Raw genomic sequence first — 24,547 nt, forward strand, 5'->3', positions numbered from 1 at the left:
GAAGCCAGTATGGGGACTCCTATGGAGCCGCGTCGCTGTGAGGTCAGCTGCTGATGTCTGCTGCACCGGCAGCTGGTAAGCCATTAGTCGCGATCTCCATGCGGTCCTGTCATGGACGGACCATGCGCCGTGGGGCCGGGTTCCCGTGAAGTCGGGGCGTCGGTCCCCAGCGGTGCCTGTGACCAAGACCGCGCTGCGGCCAGTCCTTCTGAAAGTTCTCGCTGTAGTTAGTCAGCCATGGCGCCGACCGAACTCAGGCCGACCTCCAGAGCTGAAGTGGACACCTGGTGGTGAACGGATGACTCCTGCAAGCTAGAAGAGACTTCCGGAATCGTTACCTGTAAAGATTGAACATTTGGACACGGACCACGTCCGTCCTCAGATCCGAACTGCTTCCAAATGGCTTCTGTCTGTTGCTGCCTGCGCTCCACTATTTAAATCCGGCAGGAGGACGTTTTTTACGGTCGGTGGTAGCTTTTGGTTATTACTCCAGCAGTATATTACAGCGTAACAGCGTGCTTGCCTCACTTCCCCTTACTCAGCACTCTCCAGGCTTCGCTCGGTGCTCGGTCTGTGTGCATCCTTGTGTCAGCCTGTTGGTAGACTGCTGCTGTCACCAAAGCTATCTGTGCTTGCCTACTTCGCAACGCCTTGGTCGCTGGCATGCCTGTGTTTTGCATTCTCCACTGCATGAAGCAATGCTTACTACATGTGGCCGCAACAGCAAGATTCGCCATAATTTTATACCATTTTCGCGGTTCTCCTCGATGTAAAGCACCAGGAACTATCATGACGATAGCTAGCGCAACAAAATTCCCAAGATTTAGACTGGAAATTATTTCTCTATACACCTGAAACTTTAACTAGGTGGGGCGTGCTGTAAACCACTGTTAACTAGAAACTTGTCATGTCTGTGAAGACATTTGCTCGACAAATCAAAACTGGTTTTTCCACTCTCGAATACCGATGTCGGTGACATAGTAGATTGCAAATCATCCCTTTAATTTACAAGGTACTCTAAGGTGTTTCCGATGTCTAGAAAAATGGTTCAAATGACTCTGAGCACTATGGGGCTTAATATCTGAGGCCATCAGTCCTCTAGAACTTAGAACTATGTAAACCTAACTAACCTAAGAACATCACACACATCGATGCCCAAGCAGGATTCGAAATTGCAACCGTATCAGTCACACGGTTCTGGACTGAAGCACCTAGAACCGCTCGGCCACCGCGGCATGCTCTCATGTCTAGAAAACTGACAAACATGTCTTCCACACGCTAGATGCACACACCACAATCGATCTTCCCTCAATTAAATAAAGGCACGAAACGTGCAGAAGCAGTCAGCCAAACAATTTACATGCGAGGGTATAGTGATCCAGCACAAACGCACTTCCATATTCAATCTTCCCAAATTTCCACTCTATTACGAAAGCTATCCAACACATACTAAGTATTAGTTCGCTATTCGGTCTTGTAGAGGACAGCATGGTTAATTCATCTATATTCCTACACTCCAACAGGCATCTCCAATCTGACAGCTCCTATCGTTAATGGGAAACGTGAATCACCCCCACACAGGTCACTGGCGCTGCAGGCCGAGCGCGCACAGGTAGAATGTTTATCCTATGAAATAGGTCACATAAAGGGTGTTACAAATAGGTACGGCCAAACTTTCAGGAAAAATTCCTCGCACACAAATAAAGAAAAGATGTTATGAGGACATGTGTCCAGAAAAGCTTAATTTCCATGATAGAGCTCATTTTAGTTTCGTCAGTATGTACTGTACTTCCTCGATTCACCGCCAGTTGGCCCAGTTGAAGGAAGGTAATGTTGACTTCGGTGCTTGTGTTGACAAGCGACTCATTGCTCTACACTTCTACAGTACTAGCATCAAAACATCAGTACGTAGCATCAACAGTTAGTGTTCATCACGAACGTGGTTTTGCAGTCAGTGGCCTTGTTTACAAATGCGGAGTTGGCAGATGCCCATTTGATGTATGGATTAGCACGGGGCAATAGCCGTGGCGCGGTACGTTTGTATCGAAACAGATTTCCAGTACGAAGGTGTCCCGACCGGAAGACGTTCGAAGCAATTGATCGCCGTCTTAGGGAGCACGGAACATTCCAGCCTATGACTCGCGATTGGGGAAGACCTAGAACGACGAGGACACCTGCAATGGGCGAGACAATTCTTTTTGCAGTTGACGATAACCCTAATGTCAGCGTCAGAGAACTTGCTGCTGTACATGGTAACGTTGACCACGTCACTGTATGGAGAGTGCTACGGGAGAACCAGTTGTTTCGGTACCATGTACAGCGTGCGCAGGCACTATCAGCAGCTGATTGGCCACCACGGCTACACTTCTTAGAATGGTTCATTCAACAATGTGTCAATCCTCATTTCAGTGCAAATGTTCTCTTTACGGATGAGGCTTCATTCGAAAGTGATCAAATTGTAAATTTTCGAAATCAACATGTGTGGGCTGACGAGAATCCGCACGCAATTGTACAATCACGTCATCAACACAGATTTTCTGTGAACGTTTAGGTAGGCATTGTTGGTGATGTCTTGATTGGGCCCCATGTTCTTTCACCTACGCTCAATGGAGCACGTTATCATGATTTCATATGGGATATTCTATCTGTGCTGCTAGAACATGTGCCTTTACAAGTTCGACACAACATGTGGTTCATGCACGATGAAGCTCCTGCACATTTCAGTCGAAGTGTTCGTACGCTTCTCAACAACAGATTCGGTGACCGTTGGATTGGTAGAGGCGGACAAATTCCATGGCCTCCACGCTTTCCTGACCTCAACCCTCTTGACTTCATTCCATGATTAATCTGATTTGAAGAGAAGTAATAAAATGAGCTCTAACATGGAAAATAAGCGTTTCCGGACACATGTCCACGTGACATATTTTCTTTCTTTGTGTGTGAGGAATATTTTCTGAAAGTTTGGCCATACCTTTTTGCAACACCCTGTATATATTTTATCCCAGTACTTGCAACTTAATGTTATGTTCGTGGTCCCATTTGAACTACATTCGACAATGAGCAAAGTATAGGAAATACACTCTGTTGATGGGCGTGGCTCTGTAAATACAAATATCGGTACCATTCTTATGATTTGACATACTCTTCCCATGCTATCACAGTACTCCACGTCAGATCCATACATTCCTTACGACTGGACATAGTCATTTCCTTTGCACATGTCGGAACACACATACTTTATAAGCCTGATGCTCAATGCAAACAATCACACAGCCCCTACTACTAACAAGGGAACCTCCCCATCGCACCCCCCTCAGATTTAGTTATAAGTTGGCACAGTGGATAGGCCTTGGAAAACTGAACACAGATCAATTGAGAAAACAGGAAGAAGTTGTGTGGAACTATGAAAAAATAAGCAAAATATACAAACTGAGTAGTCCATGGCCAAGACAGGCAACATCAAGGACACCATAAGCTCAGGAGCGCCGTGGTCCCGTGGTAACGTGAGCAGCTGCGGAACCAGAGGTACTTGGTTCAAGTCTTCCCTCGAGTGAAAAGTTTACTTGCTTTATTTTTGCATAGTTATGATCTGTCCGTTCATTGACGTCTCTCTTCACTGTAATAAGTTTAGTGTCTGTGTTTTGTGACCGCATCGCAAAACGGTGCGATTAGTAGACGAAAGGAATTGCCTCTCCTATGGGAACAGAAAACATTTGATCGCAAGGTCATAGGTCAACCGATTCCTCCACAGGAAAACACATCTGATATATTCTATACGACACTGGTGGTGGCATGTGCGTCACATGGCAGGAATATATTGTCGATCCACCTAACTTGTGCACTTGGCGAATGGGTAAAAAGATTCTTCTACCTTGCCCGATTTAGGTTTTCCTGTGGATGTGATAATCACTCCCAAAAAAGTGATGAAAACATAAGAGTTTGTCGCATAAACTGCAAATAGAAAATCAAACTTTTCACACGTTGGAAGATCTGAACCAAGGACCTCTTCTTCCGCAGCTGATCACGTTACCACGGGACCACCGCGCCCCCTAAATTCATAGCCTCCTTGATGTTGCCTATGTTGCCCATGGACTACTCAGTTTGTATATTTTGGTTATTTTTTCACAGTTTCACACAATTTCTTCCTGTTTTCTCAATTGATCTGTGTTCAGTTTTTCAAGGTCTATCCACTGTGCCAACTTATAACTAAATGTGAGGGGGGTGCGATGGGGAGGTTCCCTTGTAAGTATAATAATTTGTCAATAACTGATCGCTGGAAATGAGAAATAATACTCAGAGAAAATCAACCATGGCTGGACATGACTCGTAAGTTTTTCTTGTGTGTTCTAGAAAGAGTGACGTAATCGGCCATATGTAAAAAAAACTCGATCCCAAAAACTACTATATTTCGCCGGCCGAAGTGGCCGTGCGGTTAAAGGCGCTGCAGTCTGGAACCGCAAGACCGCTACGGTCGGAGGTTCGAATCCTGCCTCGGGCATGGATGTTTGTGATGTCCTTAGGTTAGTTAGGTTTAACTAGTTCTAAGTTCTAGGGGACTAATGACCTCAGCAGTTGAGTCCCATAGTGCTCAGAGCCATTTGAACCATTTGAACTACTATATTTCACTGTCACAAGCTGTCATGGTTCTACAGATGCACACAAGTATCCATGTTAAAGGCTATACTGGCTTTATAAATTGAGGTACGACATTACTTCTGAATGAGGTGGTTTTTCTGTCGGGACAAATACTGTGACGGCGATCGCTGGAATGTTTGTTTTAAGACCAGCAGCGCTCTTGCACGTAGGCCACGACGCAACCTCGTGATAAACTCGCTGAATTTTAAAAGTTATTCAACTAAGGAACGTGGTATGAAATAGGCATTTGCTACGACTTCGTGCCGCTAGATATTTATCCGGTATGTGTTATGTATTCTGTCTCGATACCGTGTCAGAGGTTCTGCTATATATCCTCTGAGTTATAGGCGTTGACTGATTAAGAAGGATTACAAACAGTAGTAAATCGAATTCTTTTTGAGGTCATAAGAAATGTACACTTACTTCTCAGATCTCAAGTGCCGAGCGGTCCAAGGCACTGCAGTCATGGACTGTGCGGCTGGTCCCGGCGGAGGTTCGAGTCCTCCCTCGGGCATAGTTGTGTGTGTTTGTCCTTAGGATAATTTAGGCTAAGTAGTGTGTATGCTTAGGGACTGATGACCTTAGCAGTTAAGTCCCATAAGATTTCACACACATTTGAAGATGTTTTCAGATCTCTAGTGTTACGCTGTCTGCTAGGAAATGACGTCCATGATATGGAATCATGTCTTTCCATTCAAGCACATACCTGCGTTGGATCCTGTTGACAATTCCTTTACCTCTCCGCCGCGTGCTGGTGTTATCAAAGCCGTGGGGCTGTTACTATTACAGCTCAGTCGGTGGAGTCGAGATGCGTTGCGCGATGATGGGTGTCTCCGTCGGTTAACGAGAGACAAGATCTGAAAAAGCCCTTAAGCAATCGTTCCTCGCGTAATGATTAACGTTTGATTGTGAGTCCACACAGTTTCCTTATTAATGCGAACTGCATACTCTGATTGTGTCTTATGGTTTGAAGTTGAATTACTCGTATTTTGTGCCCAGTTAACACTTAAGTGCACTAATTGATGAATATTTCCTCATGTACATCGTCCACATCACCAAAAGCGAGGAGAAATTTCAATTGCGGATCGTATTGGTTGTTGTTTGTTCGCTGTTAAGTAAAATTGTTCGCTCTATATGAAGTCACTCTTTAACAATGTCCTAATTATCTTGCGTCGTAATATTATGTATGCCCAAACCTTTCTTGTCACAACTAACAGTCCACGAATTTATTCCAAGTTAAATGGTCACTGTTCATTAACTTTTGATGAGCAATTACCAAATATTCACAGAATGATGGAGGTGACACGTTGAATTTCCACTTTTGATGAACAATTTTATTGTTCCTTTTCGCTAAATACTTTATAAACATCACGCCACGCGCACACACGGTTAATTACCACTGGCAGTTCTGTTAGTTTCAAGTATCGTGACAATTACGACAGCTTTAACCCTCAGTGTAATTGTATCTTCTTCATGTATTCGTGTCAGTGTCTCCTGCTCGAGAATAAACGTGTGTTATAGTCTTTTGAAACTTTATCCATTCCTTTCTGTAGGTTCACTTATATGAATGTTGAGTCTAATATTGCCTACTTCCATTAATAAAGTCCAACAACTCGGTATACACAGTCAGCATACTATGTCGGTTCAAGTCTCTAGTCTGAATATCAGTTCACAAAATCCGTGCGTCTACATCACGCAACAACGACTCCTGAAAGTAAACCAATCTCTTCGAACTCCGTTCGCTCAACTATGGCAAGAGCTGCTCTCGTATGACTTGGTAGCATGATAGCTAGCAAGCGACTTACTTTTTCCGTGAACGAGTATTGTAGACGCATTGAATTTCTTCGTTGCATTTACAACTCTCTTCCACATAAAAGTTATCTCTGACTGACATTTCTTTGGACTTAACTTTCACGGTATTAATTTGCTTAGATGTTTGGCAAATAACTAAAGACGACATTTCTTTCTTCTTCCTTTCTACCAAAACACACTCTGTAATGCTTAATCAAGACTTTCTAGTGTTTCATCGGCAAAGTTGTCGTACCTGTCAAGATAAATTTTCCCTTCTTTGCATCATGATGGTCTTTCATAATTGGGTTTTGGGGTTCATTAGGGTGTTACATAATGTCGTACCTTGATTTATAAAGCCAGTATAGCTTTTAACACAGATACTTGTGAGCATCTGTAGAACCATGACAGCTTGTGACAGTGACATATAGTAGTTGTTGGGATCGATTTTTTTTACATCTAGGCGATTAGGTCTCTCTTTCTAGGACAAACAAGAAAACCTTACGAGTCATGTCCACCAATGGTTGATTTTATCTCAGTATTATTTGGAATCGCCAGCGATCAGTTATTGATGTGATATTATACTCAATAGTAGGGGATGTGTGATATGTTTGCGTTGATCATCAGGCTTATAAAGTATGTGTTTGTGTTCCGACATGTGCAAAGGAAATGGCAATGTTCAGTAATAAGGAATGTATGGACTTGATGTGGAGTAGTGTGACAGCATGGGAAGAGTATGTCAAGTCATAATAATGGTACCGATATTTGTATTTCCAGAACCTCACCCATCGACAGAGTGTATTTCCTATACTTTGCTCATTGTCGAATGTCGTTCAACTGAGACTACGAACATAACATTTAGTTGTTAAGTATAAGGATAAAATATATATGTGACCGATTTCTTAGGATAAACATTGTATCTCTGTATGCTCGGCCTGCAGCGCCGGTGAACTGTGGGGGGCGGAGGGGGGGGGGGGGGGTGATTCACGTTTACCATTAACGATAGGAACTGTCAGATTGGAGATGCCTGTTGAAGTGTAGGAATGTAGATGAATTAACTGTGTTGTCGTCTACACGACCGAATAGGGAACTAATACTTAAAAAATGTGTTGGAGAGCTTACATGATTGCATGGAAATTTGAGAAGATTGAATATGGAAGTGCGTTTGCGCTGGATCGTTATTCCCTCCCATTCAAATTGTTCGGTTGACTACTTCTGCGCATTTCGCACCTTTATTTAGTTGAGAGAAGATCGATTGCGGAGTGTGCATGTGGAAGACACGTTTGCTGGACCTCTAGACGTAAGAAACAGTTTAGTTGACCTTGTAAATTAAAGGGATGATTTGGAATCTACTGTATCACCGAAATCGGTATTTGAGAGTGGAAATATGTTTCCTCTATTTGTTTCGAGTTGCCAAGTAAATGTCTTCACAGACGTGACAAGTTACTAGTTAGTCAGTGGTTTACAGCACACAGCAATGATCTAAGAGGGATGATTTTGTTTGGCGCAGGATAAAAATTGTATGTTTACTACATCGACACGGTATGTGATGATATATTACTGAGTTAGCGATCGGTTTCGCGCACTAATATTCAAGCTCCTGCCCTCGGTGGGAGAACACTGTAAGTGAGGAAGTCTTTCCATATTTGACGATATGTATGGAAGTTTGTAGGATATAATTGCTTGTGCAATATGGCGATCTGTGTAAAATAACTGCTGAATGTCTCATCTGCAGATGGAAGGAAGTCAGGCAGTGCTTCGATACTGGTGGCAACAGTAATTTGGCAGGTAAATTCGATAAGAGCCAATCATAATGGACGATTCATACACATCCTTTGAGCTGGGATATAGGATGTTCTACATAGTGGAGGGGACGTTTGTGTGTGTTGAAATCGGGAAGGGTAACACGTGATGGATTGGGTAGCACGTTAAGTCCGCTAGGAAGACTGCGTTCGACTTTATTCTGCGTTATTTTCGTAAACAGGTGCTGTTATGGCAAGAATTTTCGTGCATACAAGCTGAGACATCAAGAAAGCGAGCATCAACTATTTCCAGAACACTATACAATTCCCACGAGGTCGGTTCGGTTCTCATGTTTTACATAGTCATGTGACATTAGTATAAGATTGAGAACCTTGTTGAATGCGCTTGCAAAGATTTGTAGCTATGCATATATTCTTCACGATGTTGCGTCAGTCAAGCTGTTCAGTTAAGCAGGGTTATACACATATCTCATGTCGCACTAGGAATAATGCGCCCTGTGCTACTGTGTCATCAATGGTAAAGACACGTATTGCCCAGAGGTGTCTCCCATGGTAGACAGGTGTGAGCATGCCTTGGAGTTCTGTGATGTCAGTATAACACTGACTCAAAAATAGATACCACTTTCACCTTTTTCCAGCAGCAGCTCGCGGCGGTGATGGCTCACATGCCCATGCAGCACCTGTGTCTCCACCCGGTCGCATCAGCAATGGTGCCTAGGTGAACACGCATTTTGAGAGGAATTTCTCAGTTGTCATGTATGAAATGGATGCCACTGCCTCATGCATTCAGGAACCTAACAGGGGTCTGTGTGTGGTTTGACAGCTGACGGCCAAGTCACTTCATGGGAGATGCCGCTAACCTCCTGTGCAGTCCAGTTAACACAGTGTGGAAGGCGGTGATTGCCCTTTGATTGCTTGTCTGTTGCATTATTTGGCGAGTAGGTATCTAGGCTACGCTGTGTGTTATTTGGACAGTTTATGATTTCGTGCATGCATATCAGTGTAATGCATTATTTAGGAGCAGTTTACATGTCTGTGCTGTAATAATTTTGGTAAATTAGAAGTTTCTTGCATCTCTGGAGAGCGTTATTTAGAAATAGTTTACAGGTCTGCAGATCATGTATTGTGACTCCAAGCACATTAGGGTGAGTGTTTTGTATCAATGTGATAAATATACTCCATCCATAAGTAAAATATTCCAAAATAAATAGGGTACACTCCTTCCTCACTCAACTGCCAAGTGCAGGCTGATTCACTTTTGCGCCATTTTCCCACTCCAGACCACCATCTTGGATTATGTCACAAAAGGGATGACAGCACCCTCTGGTGGCAGTATTGTGTACTTGGTCAATTTGACTTAGATCTCGTGGTGGAGACACTGCTGCAAAATAACAAATCTTGTCCAGCACAGGCAGAATCGTTTTCTCTCCATTTCCCCCACACTATCTTGGCTTACGTCACGGAACAGAAGACAGCGCTGTCTGGTGGTGGTACTGTGTACTAGGTTCAGATGCTGTGGTGAACACACTGTTTGCCCCCATCTTGGATAATGGTACTTGTGTCATCAGCTGCCATCATGGCTGCCATTTTGAATTACGTCATGGAACAGACGACAGCGCCCTCTGGTGGTGGTACTGTGTACTAGGGCAGCTGGGGTCTGGACCTGGTGGCGAACACACACACTGGAAGGCGGTAGTGGCTCAAATTCTTTAAATAAAGACTGGCACATGATTTTGACAGTTGAAAATTAGCAATCATTTTAGTTTGTATGTCTGTAAGCTACGTGTTTTGTACCAGTGTGATAAATATACTCCATCGCCCTCTGGTGGTGGTACTGTGTACTAGGGCAGCTGGGGTCTGGACCTGGTGGCGAACACACACACTGGGTGGCGGTAGTGGCTCAAACTCTTTAAATAAAGACTGGCACATGATTTTGACAGTTGAAAATTAGCAAGCATTTTAGTTTGTATATCTGTAAGCTAAGTGTTTTGTACCAGTGTGATAAATATACTCCATCCCTAAGTAAACTGTTTCAAAAGAAATAAATGAAGTACACACTTTCCTCTCTCCAGCAGCCCAGTGCAGGCTGAGTCCTTTTCCTGCCAGTTCCTAGGAAGAGGTGGCGGTTGGGTGACTTAGGTTAATGAAGGTAGCCTGATCTACTCCCCGCCATCTTGGATCATGTCATTGCCGCCATATTGGATACATCTGGCAACAATGGAGAGTGGGGGCTATACGAAGGTAGGCCTACTGCTTCAGTGGTGCCACTATGAACACGCAGGAAACAGGAGGCGGCCGCTGTGGCCGAGCGGTTCTATGCAGATCAGTCTGGGACCGCACTGTTGCTACAGTTGCAGTTTCGAATCCTGCCTTGGTCATGGATGTGTGTGATGTCCTTAGTTATGTTTAACTAGTTCTAAGTCTAGGGGTTGATGGCCTCAGATGCTATGTCCCATAGTGCTTAGAGCCATTTGTACCATTTTTGAAGGAAACATGAAGTAGAAAATATGTGATATGTTTGCAGGAATAATCTTAGACGTAGAGGAACAACAACTGACACACTGAAGTGGATACATATCAAGATACAAATGATCACGTTATCTGCGCTTCGATCCCTAACACGCCGTATACTGTGTCTGAGTGAGATAAGCACATACTCGTACGAAATGCTGCAAGCAGTCAGGCCTGAAGCTTAACTTGGCCGAACTGCTACAAAAACTGCTACAGGATGTTAATTCCAATATGAAGGCCTCGAACAGCTCTGTTGATAATATTCTTTCTTCATGTGAATGATTTAAAAGTGTCACATGTAGGAATAAAAATAGAGCATGATTCATTCCTATCATTTAACAAAATGTGTGGGTGAATTCCTAAGGACCCTGCTGAGGTCATCTATCCCTAGGCTTACACACTACTTACATTAATTTATGCTAAGAACAAAAAACACACCAATGCCCGAGGGAGGACTCGAACCTCCGGCGGGAGTGGTCCCCCAATTGGTGACATGGCGCCTCTATCTGGGCGGCTATCACTTTGATACCCCAACAACAAATGAAGATGCTCTGGTGACGGCAGGTCAGTTATTTGATATTTCAAGGCCACAGCTGCCAGCTTTCAGTATTGCTAAGCTATGTCCCCGCAATTTCCTTTCTTTCAGGAGTGCTAGTTCGGCAAGGTTCGCAGGAGAGCTTCCGTAAAGTTTGGCAGGTACGAGGCGAGGTACTGGCAGAAGTAAAGCTGTGAGGACGGGGCGTGCGTCGTGCTTGGGTAGCTCAGTTGGACAGTCGGCTTTCAGCCGTGTTACCGTGCGCACGGGCTCGGCGCGCCGGGCAGTGCTCCGCAGGTGTTGTTGTTTACCCGCTAGCGCGCGGTCGCGTCGTTGCATTGCCTTATAGTACCTGTACCGACCCGCCATGGCGTTCTCATATCGAAAAGCCACAATCAAACGTTCAACGCATCGTACACGAGACCGAAGGCCCATGAAATCGAATGGTTTCTTCGAGACATCATGCACATGGAACCGCAAGAAGTGATAGGCATTCATTTGTCTATTGCATCCAGCACAGTGTACCACAAACTGATTGACGAAGCGGCCTGCGACAGACTACTCCAACGATCTGCAAACGGCTTTCGCTTCTGTCACGCAGACGGTAATGTGAGCGTGGTAGGAGTTGACCACGCTGGTCTGGAGGTGCGGACCGTGCGCATCTTTGAACTGCCGTTCGAAGTTCCTGCCAACGTTGTCGTTGATGCGCTGCGGCTGTACGGCAAAGTTCTGAGCCACACAGAGGAGACATGGAACACATTCGAAACGTATCCTGTCCTTAACGGGGTACGACCAGTGCGCATAGAACTTAAGAAGCACGTTCCATCATTTTTTTTTGTTGGTGGCTGCCGCGCAATTGTTACATATGATGGACAACCGAGGACCTGCTCGGACTGCGGCCAGGAGGGCCATGTTAGAACTGTGTGTCTGCAGCGCCGCCTCGTTCAGGTGCCCCGCAATGAACTTCCCCAACGATCCACTATGACCTCGCTCCCGCTAACGTGCTAACGTATGTGGAGGCGGCACTACATAATGTGATGGATGATCAAAACCTGCTACCTCCTCAAGCGGCTGCCAGCTCCGTTGGAGAGTCAGCGCCGTCGACGACGCCGCAGCCAAACTATGCAGAGGCTCCTACAGCCTCTGCCCACCGCAGCGTCGTGGGCGCCCAGCCACCGGCACTGTCGGGATCGGGCACAGGGATTCCTGGTGACCGAGACTGTGTCGAGCCCCGCCCTCCAGTGGATGTCGAATCTCGGACCCGAAAGTAAAAATCACCCAAGCGACACAAGAAGAGGCGATTGTCAATTGACGAACGGGACAGGGATGTGAAGCCGGCGGAAGACATCGACTTCGTTGATTCGTCCACAGTTGCAACGGACTCCAGTGGCATCATTCACCAGAAGGCGCCTGAAGACAAGGAACAATCTCCTACATCTGGTGGCCCAGAAAACGGAGCGCATTGCGTCGACTCCCAAAATGTGGGCTCCTGTGAAAGCAACCGGCCACCATTGACATCGCAATCCTCTCTTGGTGGTTGGACAGACGATATGGAGGCCGATGATGCACAACAAACATCGATATCTCCACCAGAGCCCGTGGCTGACATTGAGCCCGGAGGGCTCCGCCAGTCATGGAATCATACGCCACAGTAATGCACAGCATGCAACTGGATGGCTGTGTGGTGTGTGAGATCACTGTGGGCTTGCACCAGCACACTGCCTCCGCCACTTGATATGTCTCAGGCATACCGTGTGGGAACAGTCAATGTAAATGGTGTCCACTCCACTGTCAAGACCCGCATGTCACACGACATGATCAGAGCGGCAGACGTGGACATTACCCTTCTCCAGGAGGTCCGTCCCGAGCTGCGTGTGGACCTATATGGCTACACCACCCACAGGTGATGGCGCAGGAGGAACGGCCATCCTTCTCCGAGATGGCATAAACGCGACGGACGTGACGTACTTGCCGAAGGCGCGTGGCATCGCTCTCACACTTGGCGCAGTCCGCCTCATTAACGTCTACGCTCCCTCCGGTAATTCGCACCGTGGTGACAGGCATGTCTTCTATTCGGAGGAAGTAGCCCCACTTTTGCAAGGCAATATGGAACATTACATAGTGGGTGGCGATTTTAACAGTGTTCTGCGGCCCGAGGACCAGATACCTCATTACGTCCCATGCACGGCTCTACAAGCATTGATACGTGACCTCGCGCTCCACGACACATGACTCTTACATCATGGGACCCAGAGTGGATATACGCGCTTTACCAGCCATTCTGCCAGTCGTCTGGACCGAATTTACGACTCGCATGCCCTCCGCACAGCAACCCATGATGCAGAACTCTGGCCGACGGCCTTCACGGATCACCTCGCGTACATCTGCACTATCACCTTACCCCGACAACTCACAAGACGCAGCAGGGGCCCGTGGACGTTGAACGTCTCCCTCCTTCGCGAGGAAGCGTGTAGGTGAGCCGTTACTGAAGTGTAAATAAAATAGCTAACATATGTACATATTCCAGGCCACTGGTGATGCCTTGCAGAAAATAAAGGCGAAACATGTATGGCACTAAAATTGTGTTTTATTCAGTTGCTGTCAGACGGACCATAAGTAAAAATTATCAATATACCGTAATACACTCCTGGAAATGGAAAAAAGAACACATTGACACCGATGTGTCAGACCCACCATACTTGCTCCGGACACTGCGAGAGGGCTGTACAAGCAATGATCACACGCACGGCACAGCGGACACACCAGGAACCGCGGTGTTGGCCGTCGAGTGGCGCTAGCTGCGCAGCATTTGTGCACCGCCGCCGTCAGTGTCAGCCAGTTTGCCGTGGCATACGGAGCTCCATCGCAGTCTTTAACACTGGTAGCATGCCGCGACATCGTGGACGTGAACCGTATGTGCAGTTGACGGACTTTGAGCGAGGGCGTATAGTGGGCATGCGGGAGGCCGGGTAGACGTACCGCCGAATTGCTCAACACGTGGGGCGTGAGGTCTCCACAGTACATCGATGCTGTCGCCAGAGGTCGGCGGAAGGTGCACGTGCCCGTCGTCCTGGGACCGGACCGCAGCGACGCACGGATGCACGCCAAGACCGTAGGATCCTACGCAGTGCCGTAGGGGACTGCACCGCCACTTCCCAGCAAATTAGGGACACTGTTGCTCCTGGGGTATCGGCGAGGACCATTCGCAACCGTCTCCATGATGCTTGGCTACCGTCCCGCACACCGTTAGGCCGTCTTCCGCTCACTTCCCAACATCGTGCAGCCCGCCTCCAGTGGTGTCGCGACAGGCGTGAATGGAGGGACGAATGGAGACGTGTCGTCTTCAGCGATGAGAGTCGCTTCTGCCTTGGTGCCAATGATGGTCGTATGCGTGTTTGGCGCCGTGCAGGTGAGCGCCACAATCAGGACTGCATACGACCGAGGCACACAGGGCCAACACCCGGCATCATGGTGTGGGGAGCGATCTCCTACACTGGCCGTACACCACTGGTGATCGTCGAGGGGACACTGAATAGTGCACGGTACATCCAAACCGTCATCGAACCCATCGTTCTACCATTCCTAGACCGGCAAGGGAACTTGCTGTTCCAACAGGACAATGCACGTCCGCATGTATCCCGTGCCACCCAACGTGCTCTAGAAGGTGTAAGTCAACTACCCTGGCCAGCAAGATCTCCGGATCTGTCCCCCATTGAGCATGTTTGGGACTGGATGAAGTGTCGTCTCACGCGGTCTCCGCGTCCAGCACGAACGCTGGTCCAACTGAGGCGCCAGGTGGAAATGGCATGGCAAGCCGTTCCACAGGACTACATCCAGCATCTCTACGATCGTCTCCATGGGAGAATAGCAGCCTGCATTGCTGCGAAAGGTGGATATACACTGTACTAGTGCCGACATTGTGCATGCTCTGTTGCCTGTGTCTATGTGCCTGTGGTTCTGTCAGTGTGATCATGTGATGTATCTGACCCCAGGAATGTGTCAATAAAGTTTCCCCTTCCTGGGACAATGAATTCACGGTGTTCTTATTTCAATTTCCAGGAGTGTATTACACGCAACTGAGGAAGACAGGACTACAAAAGTTGAAGATGTCAATACAGCTATGTCAAGCATTCCCTGTCAACGTGTACAAAAGGTTCAAGAAAATATATCTGAGACTCCATAAGACGATACAGCACATAAAATTCAACGAAACATCCAAAAAGAAAGATTTAATTCCAAGTTACATTAATGTAAAGGTTAAAAACAGTTCTACAGTGGCACAAAAGTCGAAATCATTTGCAGAACGATATTGGTTACTACATGAAATTAAGATGCTCTTTTCGAAAAAACAGCACCTAAACATGATGCTCTATGAGACTCACCTAGAATTGGCAAAAACCGTAGGAAACCCCGCAGTTTTCATGGCACTAGTAGAAAAAACTGAACACAACACATACATATCAATGAAACATTTACAAAACAAACATAAACAGAAGATAATGAAACTAACAGTAAAAAAGACGCAAAAATACATTTACATTTAAAACCACATGAACACCGACACACATTCCATCCGCGCTTAGTTAACCTAACAGAGACAGAACTACACGAAAATGAAAAAATGCTCTTGGAAAAAGGTTTGAAACACTGCACCAATAGTAAACTGAACAATCAATACATAGAAAATCTCATAGTAGAAACCGAACACATCCATTTATTTATTTATTTATTTATTTATTTATTGTTCCGTGGGACCACATTTAGGAGAAGTCTCCATGGTCATGGAACGAGTCAATACATGAAATTATAACACGATTGTAGAAACAGATAAAATGAAACAAGTCGTTAGTTTAAATAAAGAAAATCAAGAATGTAACACTGGAATTTGCTTAATTTTTTATCTCTTCCAGGAGCTCCTCGACAGAATAGAAGGAGTGAGCCATGAGGAAACTCTTCAGTTTAGACTTAAAAGTGTTTGGGCTACTGCTAAGATTTTTGAGTTCTTGTGGTAGCTTATTGAAAATGGATGCAGCAGAATACTGTACTCCTTTCTGCACAAGAGTCAAGGAAGTGCATTCCACATGCAGATTTGATTTCTGCCTAGTATTAACTGAGTGAAAGCTGCTAACTCTTGGGAATAAGCTAATATTGCTAACAACAAACGACATTAAAGAAAATACATACTGTGAGGGCAATGTCAAAATTCCCAGACTATTGAATAGGGGTCGACAAGAGGTTTTCGAACTTACACCATACATAGCTCGAACAGCCCGTTTTTGAGCCAAAAATACCCTTTTTGAATCAGAAGAATTACCCCAAAAAATAATACCATATGACATAAGCGTATGAAAATATGCGAAGTATACTACTTTTCGTGTTGAAATGTCACTTATTTCAGATACTGTTCTAATGGTAAATAAAGCGGCATTTAGTTTCTGAACAAGATCCTGAACATGGGCTTTCCACAACAGCTTACTATCTATCCGTACGCCTAGGAACTTGAACTGTTCCGTGTCGCTTATAACATGCCCATTCTGTCTGATTAAAATGTCAGTTCTTGTTGAATTGTGGGTTAGAAACTGTAAAAACTGAGTCTTACTGTGATTTAGCATCAAATTATTTTCCACAAGCCACGAACTTACTTCATGAACTACATTATTTGATAATGTTTCAATATTACACACAAGATCCTTCACTACCAAGGTGGTGTCATCAGCAAACAGAAATATTTTTGAATCACCTGTAATACTAGAAGGCATATCATTTACATAAACAAGGAACAGCAGTGGCCCCAGCACAGACCCTTGGGGAACGCCCCATTTAACAGTGCCCCATTGGGACTGAACATCATTACCACTCTCAATATTGCGGAGGATTACCTTCTGCTTTCTGTTCTTAAAGTAGGAGGCGAACCAATTGTAAGCTACTCCCCTTACTCCATAATGTTCCAACTTCTGCAGTAATATTTTGTGGTCAACACAGTCAAAAGCCTTCGTTAAATCAAAGAAAACACCTAACGTTCTCAACCTTTTATTTAATCCGTCCAAAACCTCACAGAGAAAAGAGAATATAGCATTTTCAGTTGTTAAGCCATTTCTAAAACCAAACTGTACATTTGACAGCAAATTATGTGAATTTAAATGCTGCAGTAACCTTGTATATACAAGCCTCTCGATAACTTTAGCAAACACCGATGGCATAGAAATAGGTCTATAATTGTCAACATTATCCCTGTCTCCCTTTTTATAAAGTGGCTTCACTACCGAGTACTTTAATCGGTCAGGAAACCGACCACTGCTAAAGGAAAAGTTACAGATATGGCTAAGTACTGAGCTAATATACGTGGAACAATACTTCAGTATTCTGCTAGATACCCCGTCATATCCATGAGAGTTCTTGGCCTTTAGTGATTTAATTATTAACTCAATCTCCCTCTTGTCAGTATCATGGAGGAGCATTTCAGGTAACAGTCTCGGAACACTTTTTTCTAAGAGCGCTATATGATTCCCTGTTGGGACTAGGTTTCTATTTAGTTCACCTGCTATATTCAGAAAGTGATTATTAAGTACTGTACATATATGCGACTTATCAGCAACACGGACATCCCCACTACGCACTGATTCTATATCCTCGACCTGTCTCTGCAGACCAGCCACTTCCTTTACGACTGACCATATGGTTTTAATTTTATCCTGAGACTTAGCTATTCTATCTGCATACCACATACTTTTTGCCTTCCTAATAACTTTTTTAAGCACCTTACAATACTGTTTGTAATGGGCTGCTGCATTTAGATTTTGACTGTTTCTAACGTTTTGATATAATTGCCACTTTGTTCTACAAGATATTCTTATCCCTTTAGTCAGCCACCCAGGCTGCCTGTTTGTGCTAGTACCCTGTTTTAAACGTTCTAACGGAAAGCAACTTTCAAAGAGCACGAGAAAAGTCTTGAGGAAAGCATTATATTTATCGTCTACTGTATCAGCACTATAAACATCTTGCCAATCTTGTGCCTTGATAAGGTTTACAAAAGTCTGTACAGCAACTGGATCAGCTTTCCTAAAAAGTTGGTAACTATATTTAACATGTGTTGAAGCACAAAAATCTTTTAGACTTAAAATTTGTGCATCATGATCTGAAAGGCCATTCACTTTTTTGCTAACAGAATGCCCTTCTAATAATGACGAATGAACAAAAATATTGTCTATGGTTGTTCTACTGTTCCCTTGCACTCTCGTTGGAAAGAATACGGTTTGCATAAGATTATATGAATTAAGGAGGTCTACCAGCATCCTTTTCCTTGCACAATCACTTATACAATTAATATTGAAGTCACCACATATAACTAACTTTTTGTATTTCCTATAAAGTGAACCAAGAACCTCCTCTAGCTTTAGCAAAAATGTTGTGAAATCGGAGTCTGGAGATCTATAAATAACAACAGTAAGAAGTTTAGCTCCACTAAATTTAACCACACCTGCACAACATTCAAACACCTTTTCAGTGCAGTACTTTGAAACATCAATTGACTCAAATGGGATACCGTTTTTCACATACATGGCTACTCCCCCACACCGCAAAGAGCTCCTAGAAAAGCTGCCAGCCAACCTGTATCCTGGTAAAGGAAGCCTCTGAATTATCTCCTTATTTAAGAAGTGTTCAGATATACCAATAATTTCAGAGTCAACATCTATAAGCAGTTCACTAACTTTATCTCGAATACCTTGTATATTTTGATGAAATATACTAATTCCCTCATTAATCGGATACCCAAGCTTTGTAGAAAGTGGTTTCTTTGTTAGAGAGACTTCCCTTAAGCAGGAATACCTATCAGCTGACTTCAATCTAAAAAAGGTACAGCTCTAACACCCACAACTACCGGAATTTTCCCATGAGTGATCCCACCACCCCCACCTATGCTGTCACCTATAAGTTTTGCCAACCTCCCCTTCCCATACCTGTTGAGGTGCAGGCCATGTCTAGTGAAACCCGTCCTACTGATAGACTCCACCGACACCACTGAAATGTGACTCATGCCTCCTGTCATCAGCGCACCCCCAAGTCTCATGTTATTACGCCTGACGGCTATATTAAGAAGTTCCACGAAATGCACATTCGTGTTGCCAGTCTGAGTGGCTATCTTTTCCAGGTCACCATCTATGTCATACTTCCCATCCCTATCAATACTATTACCAGCCCCACCCACAATCACTACCTGATCCTCTTTAGTAAAATCCCTACATAACCCCCCTATGTTAAAAGTCACCTGAGCCAATCCTGCATTAGGCTTCACAATGCTGGTGACCTGGTACTCACTCCCCAAAACTTCCTGCAACTGCTGGCCTACACCTCTACCATGAGAACTACCTAACAGCAGAACCTTCTTCTTTCTCTTAGACTTTGCAACTGTCCTAGCCACCGTAACTGCTGAGGTCTGCTGCATACTTCCTACATCTACAGCTACTAGAGATTCCTCTCCACTAGACTCTGACAGTTGGTCATATCTATTACAAACACCAATAGTAAAACTATCTGAAAATCTCCTTCTCCTAGCAGATCTCTTGCCAACAGCCAGCTCCCATTCCCCAACCCCCTTCTCCCTCCTCATCCTATCTAGCTCCTCCTGTGCGTTTTTCAACTGCACCTGAAGGGCACAGATCTTACGCTCCTGCTCCTCTATCAACTTACTCTTGCTACATAACCTGCAGTTCCAGGAGAGGATCTCACCAGAATGCCCACTGGCTTCCCCACTGCATTCCCCCCAGTGAAAATACTTCGAACAAGTCTCACACCGCAATCCACTACTCACGAACCTACGGCAAAGCCCACACTTCTCACTCATGGTAAAATTTTACAATTATTGAAACAAGAAAACAACTTTATCTAAGTTCCGCTACTACAATAAGAAGATGTTAAAAACTGACTACAATTATCACAAACTTGCTCTACAAGGGAAGTAACTACTATTATTGACAGTATTAATCAACAACAAATGAGAATATAACAAAATACTAACACAGAAAGAAAATCAAACGTCTAATGACAGTAACGAAACTGAAAGCAGTTCGCAAAAATTTCTTCTGAAGTTATTTCACCGGAAAACACCAAGAACACCGGTTGAAGACTACTAAAGTTCCTAAATAAACTACTATACACAAACAATTAATTAGTACTTAGCTTTCGATGCGCCGCTACAGCTGCAACACACGTGAAGAACAACAAAATAATTGTGAAATAAACATAGGACTGACAAGAGAACTAGTAAAAGAAGAAATAAACGGCATAATAAAAAAAAACAGCAGACACACAATAAGAACAACCAAACAGAAGCAGCTACTATGAAAAGGTTAAAACGAAAGTTAATAAACAATAACGTATTAATAACAAGAGCAGACAAGTGAAATGTAACAGTACTGATGGATAAAGAGCAATATATCACAAAAACCAAGGAATACATAAACACCAACGCCATACAAAAACTGAAGTCAGATCCAACTACACGATTCCAGGCAAATGTGAAACGAACACTGAAAAACATTGAACGCACACTCACAGACAAACAGAAATACTACTTAACACAGAAAAACCCACAAGCACCAACACTCCGCAGTCAACCGAAAGTACATAAAGACGGAATACCAATGAGAGCTGTTATCAACTTCAAAGTAAGCCCCAACATACTGCGTAGCCACACACCTCCAAAAGTTAGTTACAAAACACTATAAAGTAGAAAACAACAGAATAGTGATAAACACAGGAAACCTAATAGAAAACATACAGAACATACAGATACCACACACAGCATCACTGATTTCATTCGATATAGAGAATATGTATACCTCCATCCCTATCACAGAAACAACAGAAATCATAGAACAAAATCTCTCATCCCACAGCAACCTCACCACAGACGCAATAAAAGAAATAACAGATATGCTGAGACTGAAACTGAACAAAACTACTTTCAGTTTGAGAAAGAATATTATCTACAAACTGATGGACTGCCCATGGGATCCCCAATATCAGGAACACTAGCAAACATTTTTATCAGTCACCTAGAAAATCAGATATTTGATAAGATAACCACAAATGAAAGTTTCAAAATCATATATTGTTACAGATATGTGGATAACATTATTTGTCTGGTAGATGAGCCAAGTGAAAAAATAGATGAACTCCATTCAGAAATAAATAAAGCTCATCAGAACATAACATTCACACTTGAAAAAGAAAAAGAAAATCAAATAAATTTCTTGACATTACAATTAAAAAAGAAAATGGTAAACATACATTTAACATCTTTAGAAAACCAACAGCCACAGACACAATAATACATTCCACATTCAACCACCCTCACAGCCAGAAACTTGCAGCACTAAGACACATGTTACATAGATTAAACAGAATCCCACTCAGCAAGAGAAACTATGAACAAGAAATGTGTACAATCATACAAATAGCTAGGAACAACAGGTATGACACAAATGTGGAACACAGGCTCAATCAAAAAATAAAAACACAAATAAAAAACAAACACAACATTTCCACAATACAAAAGAACTCACAAGCTGAAAACTTACAAAAACACTCAACAAACACACACAATGACAACACCACACAGAAAAGAACCAGATGGTACACCATGACCTACACACATAAACTAACACACAGAGTTGCAAACATCCTAAAGAGACAGGGCTTCAAAATAGCGTATAAACCTGGGCAAACCCTTCAATCACACCTAAGCCAGCCAGCTACCAAGAGGGACAAATTCCAACAGTCAGGAATATATAAACTTGAATGTCAAAGTTGTGATGCCGTATACATAGGCATGACATGCAGGAATTTTGAAACAAGATACAAAGAACATATCAGATGTTGGAAGTATGAAAGAAACCATTCCACATTTGCAGAGCATTTAAAACACTGCAACCATCATCCTACAAACATGGAACAAGAAATGAAAATAATGAGAATAAGAAACCATGACAAACATCTTATACAAATGCAAGAAAACTTTCTCATCCAGAAAGCCATAACAGAAAACAAACATGTGATAAATGAACAAACACACATCAGCACAGGCTCCCTACTACCCTTAACAAAGGAAATGATAACATAAAACAAAAAAAAAAAAAAACTCTTGCCCACACCATCTGGACACACACACACACACACACACACACACACACACACACACACACACTCACACATACACAGCCGAAAAAAAGTTATATAACACCAAAATATACACACACAAACACACACACAGCACAAAAAAATATATATCACACCAAAACACACACACAGCAAAAAAAAAAAAAAAAAAAAAAAATCACACCAAAAAGACTCACTCACATACACACACACACACACACACACGCACACACACACACACACATACACAAACGCACACACAAATGCATACGCGAACAGGCCACAGATACTTCAATAGTTACACTCATAAGTTTGGCAATAACATTCGATCTTTGGCAAAAATATTTGACAGTCGGCAACAGAAACCAAAACATTGCATTAAACCAAGCGTTCAGTGCATAGTGCTGTGGAATGTGGAAAAAACCGCAAATTGGCGTTCATAAGAAGAAGAACAACACCAAAAATGCAACAGGAGCGTAATATGTAATAAATTGTCCACGAAACCTGTAAGTACAGTTCAAAACATCACTACTTAATAGGAAATACCAACCACCAGAACTGTTTATAGCCTATAGGCAAAATGACAAAAAATGTAAATAAAATAGCTAACATACGTACATATTCCAGGCCACTGATGATGCCTTGCAGAAAATAAAGGCGAAACGCGTATGGCACTAAAATTGTGTTTTATTCAGTTGCTGTCACACGGTCCATAAGTAAAAATTATCAATATACGGAGGAGGGCGGCCGCGCAGTGACACAAACGGACATCGGGCACACGTTCGCCAGACACTATGGGACCTTGTACATGGAAGATCCGCGAAACGTACGTGACTATGACGAGCTGTTGCACGATTTTCCCGCCCCTCGGGACGTGGCACCCGATGATAGTGTGCTGCTGCCCATTACATCCGACGAGCTCACATCGGCCTTGGCACGTGGAGCGCCGAACAAGTCGTCTGGACCGGACGGTTTACCCCTGGAATTCTACCGCACTTTCTACGACCTTACGGGCGACAAGCGGCTCAAAATGTTTCAAGACCTGATCCGCTCTGATTTCACTGTCCCCACAGAATTCACAGACGGCATTTTGATCCCAGTACCTAAACCGAATGGTGGTTGTAGGTGGCAGGACTTTCGCCCACTCACACTCCTCAACAACGACTACAAGATCTTCGCCCACATCCTCCGCGCGCGTCTTCACACCGCAATCGGGAAAGCCATCCACACAGATCAGACATGTTTAGGTGGTGTCAGCAACATTCATACGTCGTTAGGAGCATGCCGCGACGTAATTGCTGTGACGGCGGCCTGCAAAATACGAGGCGCCCTTGTCGCCGTAGATTTTGACCACGCATTCGACCGCGTCGACCACGATTTCTTACGCGCAGTTTTGCAACACATGGGCCTCTCTCCAGAGTCTGCACAGGTGGTCCTTCGACTGGTCCACGGAGCGCGCTCCCGCATGATGGTCAACGGTTATCAGTCTGGTCACATTGTTGTTGGACGGTCAGTGCGACAAAAAATGGTTCAAATAGCTCTGAGCACAATGGGACTTAACATCTATTGTCATCAGTCCCCTAGAACTTAGAACTACTTAAACCTAACTAACCTAAGGACATCACACAACACCCAGCCATCACGAGGCAGAGAAAATCCCTGACACCGCCGGGAATCGAACCCGGGAACCCGGGCGTGGGAAGCGAGAACGCTACCGCACGACCACGAGATGCGGGCTCAGTGCGACAAGGGTGCCCCCTGTCGGGTATATTATTTGCTGCAGCGCTTGAACCAGCTTCACATGGTCTACGGCAGCGATTAACTGGTATTTCCTTGCGGGACGTGACCTTTCGTTGTGGTGCATTCGCCGATGACGTGGTGTTCCTGGCCGGATCAGAGGATGAAATGCATATGACGCTACAGTGGCTACGCCAGTACGGGGCGATCACTGGGAGCGTCATCAACGTGAAGAAGACATAATACATGGATGTCGGAGGGGAGCTTTCCCACGTAACGGCGGTGCCCTTTGACAAGGTGCCCGTACTCAAGTGTTTAGGAGTGCAATTCTATAGCAATGTTCGCCGCACGGCAGCAGCTACTTACCGCCGGCTCCTACACCAGACACGTGCTGTGCTGCAGGACAAGTCCCGTCGCTTGG

The sequence above is a fragment of the Schistocerca americana genome, chromosome 7 (assembly GCF_021461395.2).
Source record: "Schistocerca americana isolate TAMUIC-IGC-003095 chromosome 7, iqSchAmer2.1, whole genome shotgun sequence".
Lineage (NCBI taxonomy): Eukaryota > Metazoa > Arthropoda > Insecta > Orthoptera > Acrididae > Schistocerca > Schistocerca americana.